Source organism: Numida meleagris, unplaced genomic scaffold (assembly GCF_002078875.1).
Source record: "Numida meleagris isolate 19003 breed g44 Domestic line unplaced genomic scaffold, NumMel1.0 unplaced_Scaffold361, whole genome shotgun sequence".
NCBI lineage: Eukaryota > Metazoa > Chordata > Aves > Galliformes > Numididae > Numida > Numida meleagris.
The window spans coordinates 36768-42561 of NW_018364586.1; the positions used below are offsets into that span (position 1 = coordinate 36768).

The following is a 5794-nucleotide window of genomic DNA, read 5'->3' on the forward strand; positions in this document are numbered from 1 at the left end:
CTAGGAGTTCTGTGGAACAGCAATCAGTGAAGGAACTCCTCCAGCAATCTGAGTCCTGAGCAGCATGGCAGCATCATTTTGCAGAGCACTAAAGAGGAGAGAATGCGGAAGCTCTGCAGACGGGTGGCAACGTGAAATATCACAGCCAAATGCTGCCTGTATAAGGAGCTGGTGAGAAATAATCCCTCCCTCTCCTTGCAATATGCAGAACAGAATGTGCTCTGGTCATCTTCCCAGCTGGGAAGAAGTCCAGACAGAGGCCAAACCTTCAGCAGAAAGAGAGGACCCCAGGCACACCTACACACCTTTGTCCTTGGGCTGGACAGGAGGCATTTCTGTGGCAGCTAGTGCCCAACAGCTGCAGACACAAGTGGGATAGCACAGGCTGCCCTGGGAAGTGGTGGAGTCACTGTCCCCGGAGGTTTTCAAGAAGTGTGTACATGTGGCACTGAGGGATGTGGTTTAGTGGGTACGGTGGTAATGGGTCAGTGGTTGGACTGGACGATCTTAGAGTCAGACCTTTAAATGCCGCCTGGTCCAACTCCCCTGCAGTGAACAGGGACATCGACAGCTACATCAGGTTGCCCAGGGCCTGATCTTAGAGATTTTCTCCAACGCCACAGATTCTGTGATTGTTTGATTCCAAGACTCGTGCTTCCACTTGTGTCTCTGCAGAGGTGGTTCTTCAAACCTATGCTTCTCCACCCCACCCCTATCTCCTCTCTCCCTCTCTCCTGCAGGTAGGTGGAGTAGGTGAGAATGGGTGACAAGAAGATGACCGTGGCACGAGCATGGTGTGAGCACTGGATGAACTATGGGTTCACTATGAAGGGACCTTGAGGATCATGGATCAAAAGGGGAGCGTGGACAGACCAAGAGGACACTGGAGCAAATAGTGGGCGGTTCTTCAAACCTATGCTTCTTCACCCCACCACTATCTCCTCTCTCCATCTCTCCTGCAGGAAGGTGGAGCTACATTCCCATGGAAGGTAAAGCTTGGAGAGTAAAGCCAGGTGAGCTCTGAACTGCTCCGCACCATCAACCCTTTGCTCGACTGCATCACGCTCCCAAAGTCCCCTCCTGTCCCATTCTGTGAGTATTATTGCTGAAGGCGAACAAGGATCCAGACAGTCCTTGGCCTTTGTTTCCCCTCCTTGAGCTTTGCACTCAGTGCTGCAGGATGACACTCTCCCAGGCCACAAGTGCCTTCTCCTATGGCATGATTTCTTTCCGTCTCTTTTCTTTTAGTTTCTTCTGCTTTGCCCTGCCCCAAGCAGCCTTCCCCAAGACCACAAGGCCACCAGGTCACCCTACGTTTCCCCATGTCACCGCTGTGCCCTCTCTCCCACAGGTGCTCAAGCACACAGTGGCATCCCATCTCCTCAGCCTCAAGAAGCAGAAGGGGAGCTCTGAGCTGCTCCACACCATCACCTCCTTTCTTCTACTGCATCACACTCCCAGTATTCCACCCCCTCCCATCCCTCTGGATGTGCCCTTCCGAAAGCAGAGCTGGCTTGGGCTCTTCACCTTTTCCCTCTGCATCCAGAGTAGGGACCTGGCTCCAGCTGAGCCATTCAGGCTAAGGAAGTCAGAAATATTTCTGCCAGCTGCGTCATCACAACTGATAAAGCAGAAGTACGGGGATGTGGAAGCCAAGCGATCCGTGGAGTAGAGGTTTACCCAGAGGTCTGCTGAGATCAATTAAAATTCCGGGCACTCGTGGTGCTTAAGATGTCCAAAGGTCTGGATAGTTCTTGGCCTTTTGTCTCCTCCTTTGCACTAATGTGACCAGGATAATGATGGAAACGGAAATGCGGGGAGGCGGGGAAGAGGCCATTTGCAGCTCTTGGCACTTGAGAGAGATGGGTGCTCACCCCGTGTTACTTTACAGCTTCATCTGGGAGCACGTTCTCCCAATGGACAGGATGGATGGGAAAGCTGTTTCAGTTCCTATTACCCCTGCGTCTTGAAGACAAGCTTTGGCCGTGGAGAGCAACAGCAGCACATGCTCCAGTGCCAAGCAGCTCATGCTCCATGTCCCTGGCAAGAGGTAAGGTGCTGTGCTCCACTGCTCTTTTCAGGGTGGTTTTCCAGGTCACTCTCACATGCATCCATCTCTGGTGTTTGCTTGGGGATTCAGGGCCTGGAGCACTTGTGCAGTGAGGAAAGCCTGAGAACCCTGGGTTGTCGAGAGAGTCCTTCCCTGAGGTTCTTGCAAAGCCAGCTGGATGTGGGCCTGGGAAACCTGCTCAGAGTGGCCCTGCAGGAGGGTTCGGAGCGGGTCGTGCAATCATAGAATCACTGAGGTGGACAAAGATCCTCAGGTACAACTGTTAACCCACACCTGAATCACAGAGTCATAGGATCGCAGAACTGTAGATTCAGAGATTCATGGCCACGATGGGGAGGCGGTGAGGCCGCAATGCTGAATGAGGGCATAATTTGTTGTATATTGCTGGAATCCTGGAGCAGTTGAGCATGAGTAATGGGAAGGGTGTGGGGCAGCTCAACCTGAATGGGGGGATAATTTGTTGCATATAGTTGGAATTGTGGGGTAGTTGTGCACTAACAATGGGAAGGATGTGGGGTGCCTCAACCTGAATGGGCATAGGATATTGTCATAAGTTTCTATAAGTGAAGGCATTTTCCTGCTTTCAGGGTGCAGATTGGGAAGGGGCTGCCTCGTCTGCACCCGGCGTGCATGCGGCACTGAATCAAACACACCTGCTTTGTAACTACTCTGTGCTTATAGAGTTTGATTCCGCAAGTCAAGGGGAAGGAGGGAGCTCCCTCACTGCCACTTGCAGCAGCAGCTACACAATGGCACCGAGCCACGATGGGGAGGCCATGAGGCCGTGATGCCAAAGCAGACAGAAGCCCTTCAGAAACCTAGACAGAGATTGTGGTGAGAAGGACCATGGTGAGTTTTACAGGAGGTTGTGAATCTCCCTCTCCCTGCACAAATCTTTGCCCAGAGATGTGAGATGGCTTAATCTGTTCTGCCAAGGCAGGGATCGGTTTCCTTTAGTCCTACCACAAGCTGGATGCCTTCTACTGAGCAGCAGCACCCAACTGCTCATCCTTCTGCTGTAGCAGGGCTGCATTTTGTGAAGCAGCACCGAGAGCAGCTGATCCAATGCGTGATGTCTGTCAGTCTTGTCCTGGACCGGCTGTATGGATGCATCCTGACCAACGAGCTGTACCAGAGCGACCGAGCAATGCCCACCACGCAGGAGCAGATGCGGCTCCTCTACATGCTTCATGCCCAGTTGGGATGTTGCCTGCAAGGATCAGTTTCTTGAGGTGCTGAAGGAAAACAGCAGTCATCTCGCCCAGGACCTCCAGGGACAGTGAAAATAATCTTGGGGAGGTTCTGAGCGAGCACAGCCCATGGAAGCCTTGGGGAGGGTGAGCCCGTGGATGGGCTCCAGATGACTCAGAGAGCCTTGAACCTGGGCTGGCCTTAATCCAACCAACCTGCAGGAGATCCCCCTTGACACCCCTCCATCCCTGCTGCCACCGCACTGAGCTCAGAACACTCCTGTTATCCCCAGCAGGGATCACGTCTGTGCTGGTGTGCAAGCACACAGAGCCACAACCCACACAGAAGTTTCTGTCTTAATTCTGCAGAACAAGGAGCTTGGCAGCCCTTTGCAAAAGCAGCACCCCCCAGACAGAAGCACATTTTCTCCTACATTAATGTTTACAACGTGATCTCTTTTTACAGTTTCTAATTTTTGACTCGGTTTCATCTATTCTGAGCTTGCCCATTACGGGGCAAGAAGATTCTAGATTTGGGACGGGATAGCTGCAGTCTCATTAGAGTCTCATTTCCGTACTGATGGCACATGCTGCAGCAGGTAATTACCCTTAATGACCCTAAAGATCACTTTCAGGGCCATTTCCCTTCCTTGTTGACACCAGCGCATTATTACATTTGACACACCTGCAGCTAAATTGTTCCCTTTTCACTCATTCTTCCCATATTGGTGATCAGTTATTTCCACTTCCCTGTCCCTGGTGGTTAATTTTGAGACTTCTGAACCCACTGTTTCTCTCTTTTATATTTCCTTGGTGGACTTTGGAAGCACTCTCAGCAACAATTGCTCCCATGGACAAAGAAGTGGAAGCTGACGCTTTTTTCCAGTCACCATTTCACAGCATCCCAGGATTGCAGGGGTTGGAAGGGACCTCAAGAGATCATGGAATCCAACCCCTCTGCTAAAGCAGGTTCCCTACAATAGACCACACAGGTTGGTGTCCAGACAGGTCTTGAATATCTCCACAGCAGGAGACTCCACAACCTCTCCGGGAAACCTGCTCCAGTGTTCTGTCATCCTTACCATCGAGAAGTTCTTCTGCGTGTCAGTATGGAACATCCTTTGCACGAGTTTTAAGCCATTACTCCTTGTCCTATCACTACACACCACCGAGAAGAGCCTGGCCTCATCCATTTGCCTCACACCTCCCTGTAGATATTTATATATATTAATCAGATCCCCCCTCAGTTCTTCTTTTCCCCAGGCTGAACAGACACTGGTTACTCTGCCTTTCCTCATATGGGAGATGCTCCAGGCCCTTTGTCATCTTTGTGGCTCTCTGCTGGGCTCCTTCTAGTTGATGCCTGTTTTTCTTGAACTGGGGATCCCAGATCTAGACACAATATTCGAAATGTGGCCTGACCAGGGCAGAGTGGAGGGGGAGGATCACCTCCCTCAACCTGCTGGCTGCACTCTTTTTAATGCATGCCAGGATCCCATTGGCCTTCTTGGCCACAAGGGCACACTGCTGGCTCATGGGCAGCCTGTTGTCCATCAGAACACCCAGGTCCTTCCCACAGAGCTCCCCTCCAGCAGATCAGCCCCTAACCTGTACTGATGCATGCGGTTATTCCTCACCAGGTGCAGGACTCTACGCCTGCTCCTGTTAAACCTCATCAAGTTCCTCCCTGCCCAGCTCTCCAGTCTGTCCAGGTCTTGTTCCCTGGAGAACACCACTAGTTACAGGCCTCCAACCTGACTCTGTGCCACTGATGACAACACTCTCAGCTCTTCCAGTCAGCCACTTCTCAATCCACCTCACCGTCCACCCATCTCTCCTCCACTTTCTAAGTTTCATAACACGGATCTTCAGCTTACATACATTACTTGTGTTACAAGTGTAAACATTTTCCCAGGCAGTACATACATATTCAGTACTTCCCCCAGTACTTCCAGGAGAGAGCAGGCTCTTCCCAGCAGAGCAGGTGAGGATGAGCAGGGCAGTGCGCTTAACTCTTTCCTCACACTGTGCCATGCTCTGGGTGAGCAAACAGAAAAGGTGGAGCTCCAACCGGAGCCGACTGCTTCCATTCCCATGCTGCAGCTTCCCCACATGCTCGGCTTTGGGTCCCCACTTTAGGACAGGAAGATGAGCTCTGCACGCTGCCCATGCTCAGCCCCACTGCACCTGCATGGCCAGCAGGTTGAGCAAGGTCCCCCTCTGCTCTGCCCTGGTCAGGCCACATTTAGAATACTGCATCCCATTCTGGGCTCCCCAGCTCAGAAAAAACAGGGATCTCCTAGGAGTCCAGCAGAGGGCCACAAAGATGGCTGCAGACCCTCGGAAGATCTGCTGTAATCAGCGTGTGAGGCAGGAATTATAACCCTAACTCTAACCCTAACTGTAAGCCTAACCCTAAACCTAGCCCTAACCCTAACACTTACTGATCCTAACCCTAACCATTACCCTAACACTAACCCTAGCACATATGGATCCTAACCCTAACCCTAATGCTTACTGATGACAGCCCTAA

At 51.8% G+C, this 5794-nt stretch overlaps 2 long non-coding RNA genes across 2 annotated transcripts; both read left to right on the forward strand.

The window, feature by feature from the left end:
- The first annotated feature begins 213 nt into the window (after positions 1 to 213).
- LOC110391412 lies at positions 214 to 1740 on the forward strand. Its single transcript, XR_002434056.1, has 2 exons — positions 214 to 1092; positions 1352 to 1740. It is a non-coding gene; the product is annotated as an uncharacterized LOC110391412 (long non-coding RNA).
- Positions 1741 to 1783: 43 nt separating this feature from the next.
- Positions 1784 to 3240, forward strand: LOC110391413. Its single transcript, XR_002434057.1, has 4 exons — positions 1784 to 2050; positions 2141 to 2324; positions 2753 to 2920; positions 3008 to 3240. It is a non-coding gene; the product is annotated as an uncharacterized LOC110391413 (long non-coding RNA).
- The last annotated feature ends 2554 nt before the right edge of the window (positions 3241 to 5794 follow it).